A 14745-nucleotide genomic window follows, 5' to 3' on the forward strand; every position below is an offset into this window, starting at 1 on the left:
TGATAGAGAAGACAGGAGGAGTTTCACTGAATTCTTGGTGAATTCTTGCTATTTCAATGTTTCAGCTCAGGGAATGCAACGAGAGCCTAAGGCTCAATGTCCCAGCATCATAAAGAAGGGAAAGATGCTTTGACAGACTCTGCTCAATCAAAAATTTTACCCTTGACTCTCACCTGATTCTGGTTCGCAAAGTGTTCAGGAAGATTTATGAAGCTGCAAACTGGGTTATCTGTTTTATTTCCTTTCCGGATTTCACCTGCCAACTGACAATATTGGTGCTGTTTATAGTGTTGGAGGTGGGTAGCTGTGGGTTTGGGCAGTTTGATTTAAGCTGATCGTGAGAAAATCTATTCACTGACCAGAGTCGGTAAACAGATTGGATGGATTTAAAGACACTTAAAGGAGCCATACTTGCATTTATATCAGAGCACGGCTCCTTCATCAGGTGAAGTGGATGGGCGCAAAATATTAACAGCAAAAACCCTTTGGGATCACGCACCAAGATTGTTTTCATTAAGAGACTCCACCATTTTACTCTTGAAGATTGAAAAAACAACGCCAAAGGCAACAAGGGCTCACACAGAATTCAAACTAGCAGCATCTCGCACACCTGACAACCCGCTGAATGTAAACTCAGACCATGCGACCAACAATCTACTCTGGTGATGTCCTACTTAACAATAAATCAGGTACCACTCAGACAGTGATAGTGTCCATGCCTCTGTTGTAGGAGTCCAGAACTCACGTTCTTTCTGTTCCAGAGGTGTGCAATAATATATACGAACATGTTGATTAGAGAGAAATACGATTCTCCGTTGCTTCAGGCAGTGAAAACAGTAATAAGCAACTTCTTCTCGTTCTGTCTCCCTGTTCCCAGGACGGTGCTATTTGTCGCTTCCACTGGGAGGGGGCTATCCCCATTGGCTGATGCATTAAATCATTTCCATCCACGGGCATGTATGCTAGGATATGGCATACGATCTGCAGCTCCCCCTCAATCGCTGGAAGCGGGATGGAGCAGATGGCATGGAATCAGGTTTGTTCAGCAAATCACAAACTGCAATTTGGAACCTTCGTCTAATGACATATTTTGGAGACAGGCAGAAGGATGGACAGCCTCTTGGAGAGGGACAGATGAAACTGATGATTATTCCCTTCTTCAATTTATAATGGGTTCATTCAGTGCAGCGTGTTTGGTGTTCAGGATTCATCTGCACGTAGCAATCCTGCAGAAACACCGGAGCAACGCGGGCAGATGTCCGTTTTCTGCCACCAGGGCAGGAGTTATTATGTGACACCAACAGCTTCAGATGAAGAGAATCCCCCGCATGGCCCTGAGTTTCAGGATAGCAGACATTACAATGCAGGAGGGAGGGTTAAAAATGAGCCGTTGTTTCTCCCTCACCCCCTCTGTCACAGAGACTGGGAAATGACGTCATCAACCTGCGATGACATTTCCAGGCAGAAAGAAAGTGTTCAGCCCATCGAGCCCCTGGCGGCTCTCTGTCACTTGTATTTCTCTGCTGTTATTCACATTCAATGATATCTGTCCTCATAATGGTGAACTGTGTATGTGCTGAGATGTTGTCACTTACATAATGATCCTCTTATTATTCATGTTTGAAACAACGTGGGCAATTACTGAAAGACATGAAAAAAAATTGGAAGTAATGTGTTTCACTTCAGAGAAGAACGACAGGAAACAGGAGAGGGTGCTTGAGAACTTGACAAGCGCGTCGCCTCACCTGTGTATCAGCATGAAGGATTTATTACAGATGTATGCAGCAGAAAGATGATCACTATGTGAGGCACGTAACGAAGCATGATCTGCCTGCAGCATATAGCAAAGAATGGCTTTGATCCCTTGATCTCTGCATTATAGGCTCAGCGCACTCCCACTGCACCAGGCTGCATGGTGGCAAAATGTGCTTTTTAGGCAACCATTCAGCTTTCCATTTGGTGCGTGTCATGTACCTTCAAGGATGAATTCAAAACATTTCATTGCTTTTGTGTGATTCTCTGTTGCGTAGATGTGTCTCACTTGTGTAAACATAACTTTTGTCTAATTTCCCACATTCTGTTGGCTGAACTCTGATTTCACTCAGAATCACAAGATTTGTCATAACACAGGCAGAGGCCATACAGACTACCTCAGCTGCGCCGCTCTTCACAATGAGTGAATTAGTGTCTCTTTTAACGTGATGTGATAATGGGAACTGCAGATGTTGGAGAATCCAAGATAATAAAATGTGAGGCTGGAAGAAAACAGCAGGCCCAGCAGCATCTCAGGAGCACACAAGCTGATGTTTCTGGCCTGGACCTTTCATCAGAGAGGTGGATGGGGTGAGGGTTATGGAATAAATAGAGAGAGGGGGGAGGCGGACCGAAGATGGAGAGAAAAGAAGATAGGTGGAGAGGAGAGATTAGGTGGGGAGGTAGGGAGAGGATAGGTCAGTCCAGGGAAGACGGACAGGTCAAGGAGGTGGGATGAGGTTAGCAGTTAGGAAATGGAGGTGCGGCTTGGGGTCGGAGGAAGGGATGGGTGAGAGGAAGAACAGGTTAGGGAGGCAGAGACATGTTGGACTGGTTTTGGGATGTAGTGGGTGGAGGGGAAGAGCTGGGCTGGTTGTGTGGTGCAGTGGGGAGAGTGGACGAACTGGGCTGGTTTTGGGATGCGTAGGGAGAAGGGGAAATTTTGAAGCTGGTGAAGTCCACATTGATACCATTGGGCTGCAGGGTTCCCAAGCGGAATATCAGTTGCTGTTCCTACAACCTTCGGGTGGCATCATTGTGGCACTGCAGGAGGCCCATGATGGACATGTCATCTAAACAATGGGAGGGGGAGTGGAAATGGTTTGCGACTGGGAGGTGCAGCTGTTTATTTCGAACCGAGCGAGCATGTTATGCAAAGAAGTCCTCAAGCCTCCGCTTGGTTTCCCCAATGTAGAGGAAGCCACACCGGGTACAATGGATGCAGTATACCACATTGGCAGATGTTCAGGTGAACTTCTGCTTAATATGGAAAGTCGTCTTGGGGCCTGGGATAGGGGTGAGGGAGGAGGTGTGGGAGCAAGTGTAGCATTTCCTGTGGTTGCAGGGGAAGGTGCCGAGTGTGGTGGGGTTGGAGGGCAGTGTGGAGCGAACAAGGGAGTCACGGAGAGAGTGGTCTCTCCAGAAAGCAGACAAGGATGGGGATGGAAAAATGTCTTGGGTGGTGGGGTCGGATTGTAGATGGCGGAAGTGTCGGAAGATGATGTGTTGTATCCGGAGGTTAGTGTGATGATATGTGAGAACGAGGGGGATCCTCTTTGGGCGGTCGTGGCGGGGGTGGGGTGTGAGGGATGTGTTGCAGAAAATGCGGGAGACGTTGTCAAGGCCGTTCTCGACCACTGTGGAGGGAAAGTTGCAGTCCTTGAAGAGCTTCGACATCTGGGATGTGCGGGAGTGGAATGGCTCATCGTGGGAGCAGATGCGATGGAAGCGGAGGAATTGGGAATAGGGGATGGAATTTGTGCAGGAGGGTGATCTTATTCCTGTCTCTGCCTTCCTAACCTGTTCTTCCTCTCACCCATCCCTTCCTCCCACCCCAAGCCGCACCTCCATCTCCTACCTAATAACCTCATCCCACCTCCTTGACCTGTCCATCTTCCCTGTACTTACCTATCCCCTCCCTACCTCCGCACCGATACTCTCCTCTCCACCTATCCTCTTTTCTTTCCATCTTCGGTCCGCCTCCTCCTCTCTCCCTTTTAATTCCAGAACCCTCACACCATCCCCCTCTCTGCTGAAGGGTCTAGGCCCGAAACGTCAGCTTGTGTGCTCCTGAGATGCTGCTGGGCCTCCTGTGTTCATCCAGCCTCACATTTTATTGTCTCTTTTAATGTTATCTTTTAGCTTCTCCTTGTAACTGTGCACATTATCAATTTTAACAGGCATCGAATTCCCCTTCATATCAACAGAATCTGCACCTTGGGTTCTTTCAGACAGTGATTAACAGACCTGAAACTTCTCTGTTCAAAGCTTCAAACAGACCATCTTTCAGTTTTCTACTATATAAGGTCAGCTTTCCCAACTTTCCAACTTAACATTATTGCTGACGTTCCACATACACGGTACCATTCACATGAATCTGTTCAGTACTGTCTCTCATCACTTCAAATCCCGGCTTCCCGAAGTACCATGCCCAGGACTGACCGATAATGCAGCTGGAGGATTCATTGAGAATCGGATTGCATGGGCGAACAACCTGAAACACTTGTTCTCACTTTGAACAGGTGATTCCTTTTGCTGTGTTCACTGCAATGGTACTTCTGCCCATCTACACTGCTGGCAATCCGACATCTTTCAACGAAGCTGCTTTGAAGAAAAGCTCCTCGGGCAATGTAGCAAAAGGGTAAGGAGAAATCCGGTCTTGATGGGAGGTTGAACCAGGGACCTCTCGCACGTCAATGCCGTAATTGTAACCTCAGGGAGGATCATGCCCCAAGGCCAGCAAGCCAGCTGCACGCTTGCTTACTCAGCGAAAAACCAGCTGAGACTTGCTCAAAGCAAAATACACCCATGTTCTACGAATTCGAAGCTGCAAACAGTTTCAAGAACATAGATAACAAGGTGTAGAGCTGGATGATCACAGCAGGCCACGCAGCATCCTGCTCCTTAGATGCTGCTTGGCCTATTGTGTTCATCCAGCTCCCCACTTTGTTATCTTGGATTCTCTAGCATCTACAGTTTCTATTATCGCTGTGTGTAGAGCATGTTCCTCTCATTCTGTCTCCGTGAACCCAGCCCAGTGATGTTTGTCCGTTGAACGGAACTGGGTATCTCAGATGGTGGATTGAATTGTTTTCTTCCACTTGGATCACAAAAATATTGAAAGATTCATGGAGCTGGATACTGGGTACTTATTTTTTCCTACCTTTCCATGTTTCCAACAACCAACTGATTTTTACCCCTTAAATCTTGTCGTGATCCTCCGGCTTCCTCATGACACGGGAAGAGGGAATTCATTTTTGTGCAGAGATTCTAGAGGCTGGGATTGTTCTGTTTAAAGCAAAGAAGTTTAAATGGAGATGGCGCAAGAGTTTGGATGAAGCAGATTGCAAGAAACACTTTCTAGGGAACTAGAATTTTAGAACATAGAAGATAAAGAGACAGAGATAGTCGGAACTGTCGATTCTGGAGAATCTGAGATAACAGGTTTTAGGACTGGATGAACACAGCAGGCCAAGCAGCGTCAGGGGAGCAGGAAAGCTAAAGTTTTGGGTCTGGGCCCTTCAGAAATGATAAAGAGAGTTATGTTTACATTGGACTTTTCACCACCAGTGATGACGTCCATTGATCAATGGGCAGACCTTCTTTAAAGCTTGCATCCTGCTTCTCCACATGCAATTTCTATGCTGTAAAGAGACTGAGGCATCGCACCCTCAAATTCATTGAAACCTGCCCTCATGGGTGAAGAATTAGTGTGATTCTGAATGCCTGTGATTTGAACTTGAGAGGTGCCCCTGTTTAGATTAGATTCTCTACAGCGTGGAAACAGGCCCCGAGGCTCAACAAGTCCACACTGCTCCTTGAAGCATCCCACCCAGAACCATCCCCTACAACCCACACATGCCTGACCTCTACAGGCAATTTAGCATGGCCCATCCACCCAGACTGCACATTTTGAACTGTGGGAGGGAACTGGAGTACCTGGAAGTAACTGATGCAGACATAGGCAGAATATGCAAACTCCACACAGGCAGTTGCCTTCGGCTGAAATTGAACTCAGGTCCGTGGCGCTGTGAAGCTGTAGTGCTAACCACTGAGCCACCATACTATACTTCCCCATTTATGCATCCCACTTGAAACAGGAACCGTGCCCCTTAAGCAAAGAACCAGGAACAGCGCAGAGCCATTAACACTAAATCACGTGAGTTTTCTTGTAAACTGTGTTCATTACCGTTGCTTTGAAGAGTGAAAGCCGCATTAAGTGTCAATAACAGCCTCTTCCCATTCTGACCCGCTGCTCCTAAGTGACTCTGTTTGCTCCCTTCCCTCCAGACGAAGCCCTCTCCATTGGTGTCTGGAGAAAAAAAATCTTCCACTGGTAGGCAGTGCTAGGGGAGAACAGCATGAATGCTCTCTTCTGCTTCCTGTCAAACACAGTCTTGTGGGCCGGGGGAGAGTGTGGTGGAAGTGAGTGGTATGGAATGTGAGAGAGGCTGTGCAAAAAAGAGATTGCACATGCAAAGGAATTAACATTCTGTTAGGAACCTTGTCCAAATAATTGCATCTAAGATAGTCAGAAAATGCAGAGCTGCTTGAAGAAGGATAATTGGTCTCAATTTAGGGGAAAAGTGCTTGTGGCCTTTCAGATGTCACAGGGAGGTCACTGCTGTCCAACTCAGTGTGGAGTATTACTACAGCGAGCTCGGTCCCTCATGCACACTGCACCTATGTGTATAAAGCTCACCATCTTCTTCACAGCTCAGAGAATAGAGGTTGCTCTGCACCCATCCCAGAGTGACTGAGAACGGGAGAAGGCGCTTTAGGCCATCACACTGACAGCTCCTGGAGAGAAAAGAGATGTGTGAGAGCGCCCTGTCTCCACTGTTGTATTTTTCATCATTTACAACCTTGGCCCCTGTGATAATAAAATTAATTTCAGAGATTCATTGAGTTGCAGATAGCAGGAAACAGTGAGTCAGTTTAACCTTTCTGTGAAAACAGTTGAGCAAATTGTGCAAAGTAGCAGTTACTTCCCCCTGGTGTTTAGGAAGTGAGAAACAGCAGATGACTGTTTCCAGAACATGACGTGAGCCATAGGTGATGGGCCCATCGGGTTCCCACTGTGACACTCTGCTTGCATGAGCTGAACACACGTAAAGAAATTACTCAGTGACAACATCTGTTGAATTAACTTCTCAGAGTGTTTGCAGCCGATGGAATAAAAAGCTCCAGGGGAGCAGTGGTGTAACATAGTCCGTGAGGAATTGTTTCCCAGATTCAAGGAGGGTGCACAGCACTGTCCTCAGGTGTCAGTCTTGGGACCACCTCTCTTCCGGACAAATATTACTGATCCACATTTTTGCACAGAGTGGACAATTCCAAAATCCCAAATTGCACAATGTCACTAATTTATTCAATATAGAAACGCACTGAAAATGTTTTTTTTTAATCTTCCACAGCCTGATCTGACGCTGGAAGATTCCAGCTGTGAGAGGGGCGTGGTGAAGTTTATGAATTGATATTCAGTGCTGTTGATTCACATTGTCCTCACCACGTTATTATTTAGTACTCTTTTCTGCTGAAAATGTGAACACGCCTCACCATTCGATAGAACATTTCAATGATTTTTTTCCCCAACCGTCCACATAACCTTGTGGACCATTGGGAATCAGAAATTAATCGATTTCCACCATCAAAAAAATTCGAAAATAACTTGACAACTGTGGAAGGTGACGTTGCTGTTACAAACCAGTTGAACTTCACCACGAACTTGCATTTTTTTTCAGGTGAGCAACAGATTCTGGGCTGATTGTCTTTCAAACGGTATTATTCCCAGAAAGCCTGCCCTGAAAATCTGACGAATTTCCTCTGGTCAGCAATAGGGCATGGGCAATATTCCTTAAAACTTGACTCTGGTGGGACTCGAACCCACAAACTTTGAATAGTACTGTTAATGTTGATATAGAAGTCCAACGTGCTCTCCATTGCATCACAGAGCCCCACGCGTTCCGTTTTTGCAGTACAGAAGTTTGACTCTTGTGCATTATTTTTGTGTCTTTCTTCAGGCATCCGTTTTTATTCGGGTCTTTGAAGCAAGGTCAACAGACCCAAAATGTTAACTTTGCATTTTCTTCACTGATGCTGCTACATCTGTTGATTTTTTCCAGCAACTTCTGTTTTTGTATCCCATTTTCCAAAACCTGGCTCCTATCCATGTGTGATCTGGCACTTCAACTGATCACCTAAACACTCTTAAAATGTTCTGATCATTCTTAGCTTAACCACATGTTCTGAACACTGTCTTTGACAGTGAATTCCAGATACACACAACTCTCTGGGGGAGAACACATGTGCCTAAAATCTCCTCTAACTCTTCTGTGCCTTGTTTTTAATCTATGTCAATGGTTACTCATCCTTTTCAACAAGATAAAGTTTATTCCAATCTTCCGCTTATAACCTCTTCATATTTTTGAACACGTGAATCAGTTTCTCCACTAGGCTTTCTCTGCTCTCAGAAAAACACAACAGCTCTAGCCTCACTCATCTATCTTCACTGAGGAAGTGCTCGAGACAAGACAATATCCTGGTCTTTAAACAAAAAACATTAACAGGATGAGGTTATTGCTGGCCAGGTCCATCCCAGTTCCCGGTGGCCTGCATCCACCCATAGGCCAGGCTAGGTAAGAATGGCAGTGTCCTTCCCTAAAAGGCATGAGCGAACTACATCAGGTTTCTCCTGATAATCGATTCATGGTCGGCATCAGCTGTTTTGAATAAAGTAGCTTGAAGTTCCACCATCCGTTACAGCAGTATTCGAGCCCAGGTGCTGAGCATATTATCTAGGCCTCTGGATTAATAGTCGAACCATAATACCGCTAGACCATCACCTCCCCTTTGAAGGACTGGCTCTGGATGCCCTCTGGGACAATTACACTCACGCTGCAGTCTCAGGATCAAAATGGAACGTGTTCTTTGAATAAAAGAAGAAATTTCTGGACAATTCAGCACAACTGGCATCATCTGTGGATATAATTGTTTGTCACTTGTGCCAGAGTACAGTGAAAAGCTTAGTTTATGAGCAGGACAAGCAGATGATTGTAGGGCAAGGATATACAGATGAGCGGTTGTGAAAAGTCTTGGGCAGAGGCATAAAGGTCACATTGCACAGTGCGTGTGGTTAGTGAAACACAGTTTGCAAGATCAGCATTATTTGCTGTACTGGGTCTGTGGCTCAGACATTGTCAGTTCTCAGGTCCGGATGGCCACAGCATCCTTAAATCCGCCATATTTAAAGCAACATTACAACTATTTTTTTACAGATTTAGATTTAAGTTTAAAAATGTATATTGATAATAACACATGTTAGAGTTAGATCTGCTACAAGAATGTCACAAAGAGTCATATGGTGTCAGCGCCATCATGAAAACAGAGTCCAGCAACGCTTCTTAAGAACGGACAGTGCCAAGGAAAAGCTAACACATAAGACATGCTTCCCTAAAAAAATGTGGCCTATGTGCAAATGTCTGAATATGAATATTTTTGGGGAATTCAACACTTTTTTTATTTCAAGTACATCTTATCTTTAAATTCCTTCCTGATACATGGATGGTGCTTCATTTCCTTCAAGTCTTTCTGACTGTAATGTCGCATTTTAGAGTATTCTGAAATACCTCCTTAAATGTTTGCCATTACAAGTCTACTGACCCACTCTTAAACCTAATTGTCCGCTCGACTTCAGTAGGTCCTAACTTCGTACTGTTACCGTTTTCCTCACTTTGGTTTACAGTGCGCATCTTGGAACTAACCTTCCCTTCCTCAAACTAAATATAAAACTCAGTCACACTGTGCTAACTTCTCCTGACGGGTGGTTTCACCATGACGTCATCAATAAATCCTGTGCCATTGCATATTAGCAGATACCCTACTGTCTCGTTGCTTCTGGAAAGAATTGTTCTCATGAATTGCCGCAATAATGCCTCATCAACTCACTATTCAAACTACATTCGTCAATCTGGCTGAGAAAATTTACACCATCATTAGAATCACCAAAGTTTGTTGCTCTGCCGTGACCTAAAGGGAGAGGACTGCTTTAAATGGGGCAGTAATGGAATGATTTGGTTTTAAAATCGAACAGTTGGCAATGGCACACACATTGATTCAGCAATTGACAACCAATGCTAATTAGACGCAGGAATTAAACTCATAACTTCCAGAGCCTTTCCACAAGCCACCACATCTTTACAGTGGCCAGGTGTAGCTAAACTACTGCATTCTATCAGTTTGGTACACACGAACCACCATTGTTTGAAATATTTGGAATGGTGCATTCAGACAAATTTGCATGTCATTGTACACGATACCATACAGGCTACCATGCACAGGAAAATGACACTGAGAAATACAGCTTTTAGGTCAAACTTTGCTGGAATCAGATTGTAAACGCTCAATGTCAAAGTATTACAGCAATTTCCTTCGGTGTAATGAATATACAAATGCAGTTCATTGCAGTAATGATCTCCCTAAGCTGGAAAAGGAAAGACTTGTCTTCGAGGCCACATTCGGAATGCCCATTCGATTCACCCCAGGGACGAGATGTCTGTGTCCATGAGCATATGACTATAGAGTCCTCCATAGAGTTAAGAATAATGAGTTGAGGGAAATGTCTTAATTAATAAATGAATAATTAGGTAGAATTCAAGACAGGGAAGCACGAAGTGATGTAAAAAGGGGACACAAATAAGGAGAGATGATACACAATAAGTCGGGTAGTTTTGTTTTGTAAATTTTAGATCTCAGATCCACGATTGACTTTGGCGAATGTATTCACTGTCCTAACCCAGTCAGCACTGGAAGTAAATGTAGCCCCACAGTGAGGTGATTGAGATCATAGAACTTCTGTAACATCTATAGTTCAGCCTCGCTTGGAGCATTGTGCAAAAACCTTTTTGGATTGGAAAAAAAAGATGCAGATGGGGTCTACTGCGATAGAATGTCATTAGAAAGGACACATATGAGTTTTATCGGGGTGCTGGAAAAGTTGTAGGATTGTATTCACGAGAAGTTGGGTAAGTCAGAAATGCTCTCACTGACTCAGGGAAACATAGGAAGTGAACTAATGGTGATTTGCCAAAGACTTGAGGTTCAGTATCTAAACAAGTGGAAAATTCCCCCTTTCAACTGAATCGAAGCCAGAGAGGGAAGACATTCACAAGTGTCGGTAAATAAGAAAGGACAAATTGGAGCAGAATTTCTTCCCGTCAGAGCATTATGTAAATCCGCAACAATATTCCAGAAACAAAGTTAGCCAGTGATTCCAGAACATTTTGAAAGACATATGAGCAAACATACAAGCGTTAATTTAACAAGGGAAGAAAGTCTGCGGCCGGGCCTGGGTGGGAGAGATGGTGGCGATGGCGAGTTTAGGGGGTTGGTGTTGTGGGGAATCAATTTGAACTTGAATAACTTCAGATGTGAATGGTTGATTAAGCTACTTATAAAAATGCTCGTGCTTTTAGAAGATGTGACATTATTTGATCAGAAGCATTATAAATTGTGAAATTACACAGCAGGATTTAAAAATAGCATAAAGGAAATTTAGGTGGAAATAAATTTCGTGAGCATGTGTAGTTGAGTAGCATCGATGATAAAAATTCTTACGACTTTGAAATATGTGCTAAACGATTCTCCGTGAAGCATTTTAAAGGGAACAGAACTTTATTTTTATCAATTGGAAAATAAAATTATACGCTAATAATCAGGAAGTATTTCATCTCTCGGAGATGCAAGTCCTGATTGTATCTCATGCCTTGAAGATTTGACCACATTTGAACTGATCTTGCATCTGTTTCATGCTTATTGATCCCGCCGAAGAACTCCATCAAATAGTCTATGTGGTTTTCATATTTTCCAGCCTCTGTTCTTCTCAGCAGCAAATCAATTCAATGAATTCCAACAAAAGTTGAATGCAATGAGAAACGGTGTAATGAGATAAATCTAATTTTTTTTCTTTATTTCTTGGATTCTGCCAATTGGCAGCAAAGTGAATAATATGAAAGAACCCTTTTCTTTTCCCGGGGGTAAAGCTATGAAATTGCTGCATCACAAAGTCAGTGCTATTAATCTGAAGCAGTGATAGTGATCATCTTTACTGGCTCTCCACATTATGAATGTTAGATTAGATTCCCTACAATGTGGAAACAGCCATTCGGCCCAACAAGCCCACACAGCCCCTTGGAGCACCCTACACAGACCTATCACCCTATAACCCACACACCCAGAACACTACGGGCAATTTAGCATGGCCGATTCACCTAACTTACACATCTTTAGACTGTGGGAGGAAACCAACACAGACACAGGGAGAATATGCAAACTCAACACAGACAGTTACCTTGGGCTGGAATCAAACCCGGGTGCCTGGCACTGTGAGGCTGTAGTGCTAACCAGTGAGTCACCATGCCTCCTGTCGCTACTTGTGTCCGTGTGAAAACTAGAACTGTAGCGTGTAAGGGCAGTGTATGGCGGGTGCCAGTGTTGCGGGGGACAACGTGCCTGATTATTGCTCAGAAGATTGTAGGTTTGACTCCGACCTTGCTGGACCCCAGTGGTTGCAATTTATTTCACTTCCTGACTACGCTTTCTCACTGCTCTGAAAATCAGGTGACATTTGAATTTCTGCAAGAACCAGAACACTTTCTGTCTCTGATCAGTGAGTGTTACCCATGCCCCAGGCTCATCAGAGAAAGGGAAGTTGATATTGTCCCACAGGTTTCTCATGAGTAGATTTTAGTTTCCCAAACCCACTGACCCAGTCATTGCAGACATCAGGAATGGTAAGGAAACAAAACAAATTGCCCAGTCTCAGCTTCAAGAAACTTTAGAATATCTTTGGGAAGTGGAATCTAAGGAGTATGACGAGTGAACTGTCTGACCGAACAGAGACAGTTCAGGCACCATTCCCATCTTTAAGAGGCTTGGACACTGAAGTTCACCTTCTTGGGCACATTAATTATTCTGAGATATTGAAAGGATTCCCATCCGAACTCCTTTACCTCTGCTATTTCCCCTGTCCGTAAAAAAAAATCCTGATTTCATACCAGGTATCATACCCAGGCTGCCGAGGTGAAAGTGCCAAACGCTAACCACCCGACCACCAGGAATGACGGCAGAAGCACATGCATTGTTTCTTAATAACGCAGCTTTTGAATGTTACTCTCTTCCAAAATGATAATATCAGTGAGGTTTTATAGGCCGATCAATCCCAGTTTCCAGCACTTGGCCTGTAGCCTTGTATGGACTGATGCTTTAAGGGTTCATCTGATCCATATTTTCCCTGTGACTTATTAATCTCGAAAGTTACAATAAATGGGACTGAAGTTTGAGATTCAGTTCCTCGGGAAACTGAACGTCATTTTCACCTTCAAGTGGAAGCAAAGAGACATATTCCGCCAAAAGTGACAGCGGCGTCAGGAGTGATCAACCCCCAGAAAGCAAGGATTTCTCCCACCTGGCTTATGTTGTTCAATTTCAGACTTCAAAATCAGACTCTGTTTACAGCAAAGAAAGGAATCATTCGGCCGATCCCCTGTCCGTATTACTGCCCCAATGTTTCCTCATTATTATAAAGTTTATATTGCTCCACCTCATTCTTCCTGCCAAAGTGGAACATTCCTCACATCAGCTGCTTGCAAAATACCTTTCTCAAATAGCCAGAAGGACAAACAGGAATGTGATGTTTCAAATGCATTTCTAGCTGGTGGAGGAAATGACATGTTGGTATCAATGCTGTTGCATCAGAAATAATTTCAAACAATATTTAAAGAGTTCCTTTGGATGTTGAATGCAGCAGGTAGTGAAAATTCTCACAGGCCCCAGAAAGAAATGAACTCACAGCTACTCAGCGAATCACCAAATGATAGATTCAACACTGCAGGAATAGGTGTCCACTGAGAGATGGTCTCAAGCATTAGAAACTGCAGTGTAATAGATGCCTGAATAGATTGTGTATAATGGTGTAAGACAGTGTAAAGAATAATGTCAGCGAGCCCACTGTGTTTCTGCAGTGTAGCAGTTATTACATTCGCCTCACATCCCTGCTCCCTCATTATTTAAACAAGGTGTGTTTTTTCTTATTTTTCCATAGACTTGAGCGGAGTTCATTTTTTTTATATTGCTGTTCTCATCACGAAATATTGCTGTTTCTAATTTAATGATTAAGGTTTGCTTATAACTGTTCTAAAAACAGGGAGAATCTATTGCAGGCCTTGTCAAATTGAACAAAAGCTTTTTCACCCCTTTCACACGAGAAGAACCGTTCATGTGGAATAAGTTTCTGTAAATTGTGTCCCAGGGATGGACAGGAAGCTGCTGATTGAAGCTGCAGTGGCCTCTTTCTGCTCGCAGTGGGAAATTGGAGAGAGGGGTCAACTCCTGCCGCTTGTCTCTGTCTCACTCTGTGTGGAGCAGGGGAAGAGAGAATCTTTGATGGATGTGTTTTGAATTCAAACTTGTCATGGATTTTGCTTGGGTTAAATGGAAAGACATGGAGCCTTATTTGCTTGATCAAAGCAACTGAAGCACGTGGTCTCGAGCCAGGATCTTTTCCAATTTACATCCTGATGCTGATCTGTTGAGCCACGGAAATGGGCGTCAACAAACTGTGCAAAATCCTCAAATGTGGAGGTGCCAGTGTTGGACTGGAGCGGACAAAGTCAGGAATCACACCACACCAGGCTATAGGCCAACAAGTTTATTTGAAAGCACAAGCTTTCCGAATACTGCACCTGAGTTTATAACTTACTTATAATGTGCACCAAAGTAATAATGTAGTGCTTATCCTAATGGAGGTTATAATTTCAAATAAACCTGTTGGATTTGAACCTGGTGTTGTGTGAATTCTGACTTTGATCTGGGAATATATCATGTTTCTTCTGTGTCGCTTGGTCAAATTCTTGAAGGTGTCCCTTGATGGCATGTTGGATCTATCGACAGTACTTGGACAAGAGCTGGCACCCTCCTCTCCAGGGTGGATAGCGA

The 14745-nt window shown here is 44.0% G+C and overlaps 1 non-coding gene across 1 annotated transcript; it reads right to left on the reverse strand.

Annotated features, from left to right (window-relative positions):
* Positions 1 to 7617: 7617 nt before the first annotated feature.
* Positions 7618 to 7709, reverse strand: trnar-ucu (transfer RNA arginine (anticodon UCU)). The gene is given in 2 exon segments: positions 7618 to 7653; positions 7673 to 7709. It is a non-coding gene; the product is annotated as a tRNA-Arg (tRNA).
* Positions 7710 to 14745: the final 7036 nt, after the last annotated feature.

The sequence above is a fragment of the Stegostoma tigrinum genome, chromosome 10 (genome assembly GCF_030684315.1).
Source record: "Stegostoma tigrinum isolate sSteTig4 chromosome 10, sSteTig4.hap1, whole genome shotgun sequence".
NCBI lineage: Eukaryota > Metazoa > Chordata > Chondrichthyes > Orectolobiformes > Stegostomatidae > Stegostoma > Stegostoma tigrinum.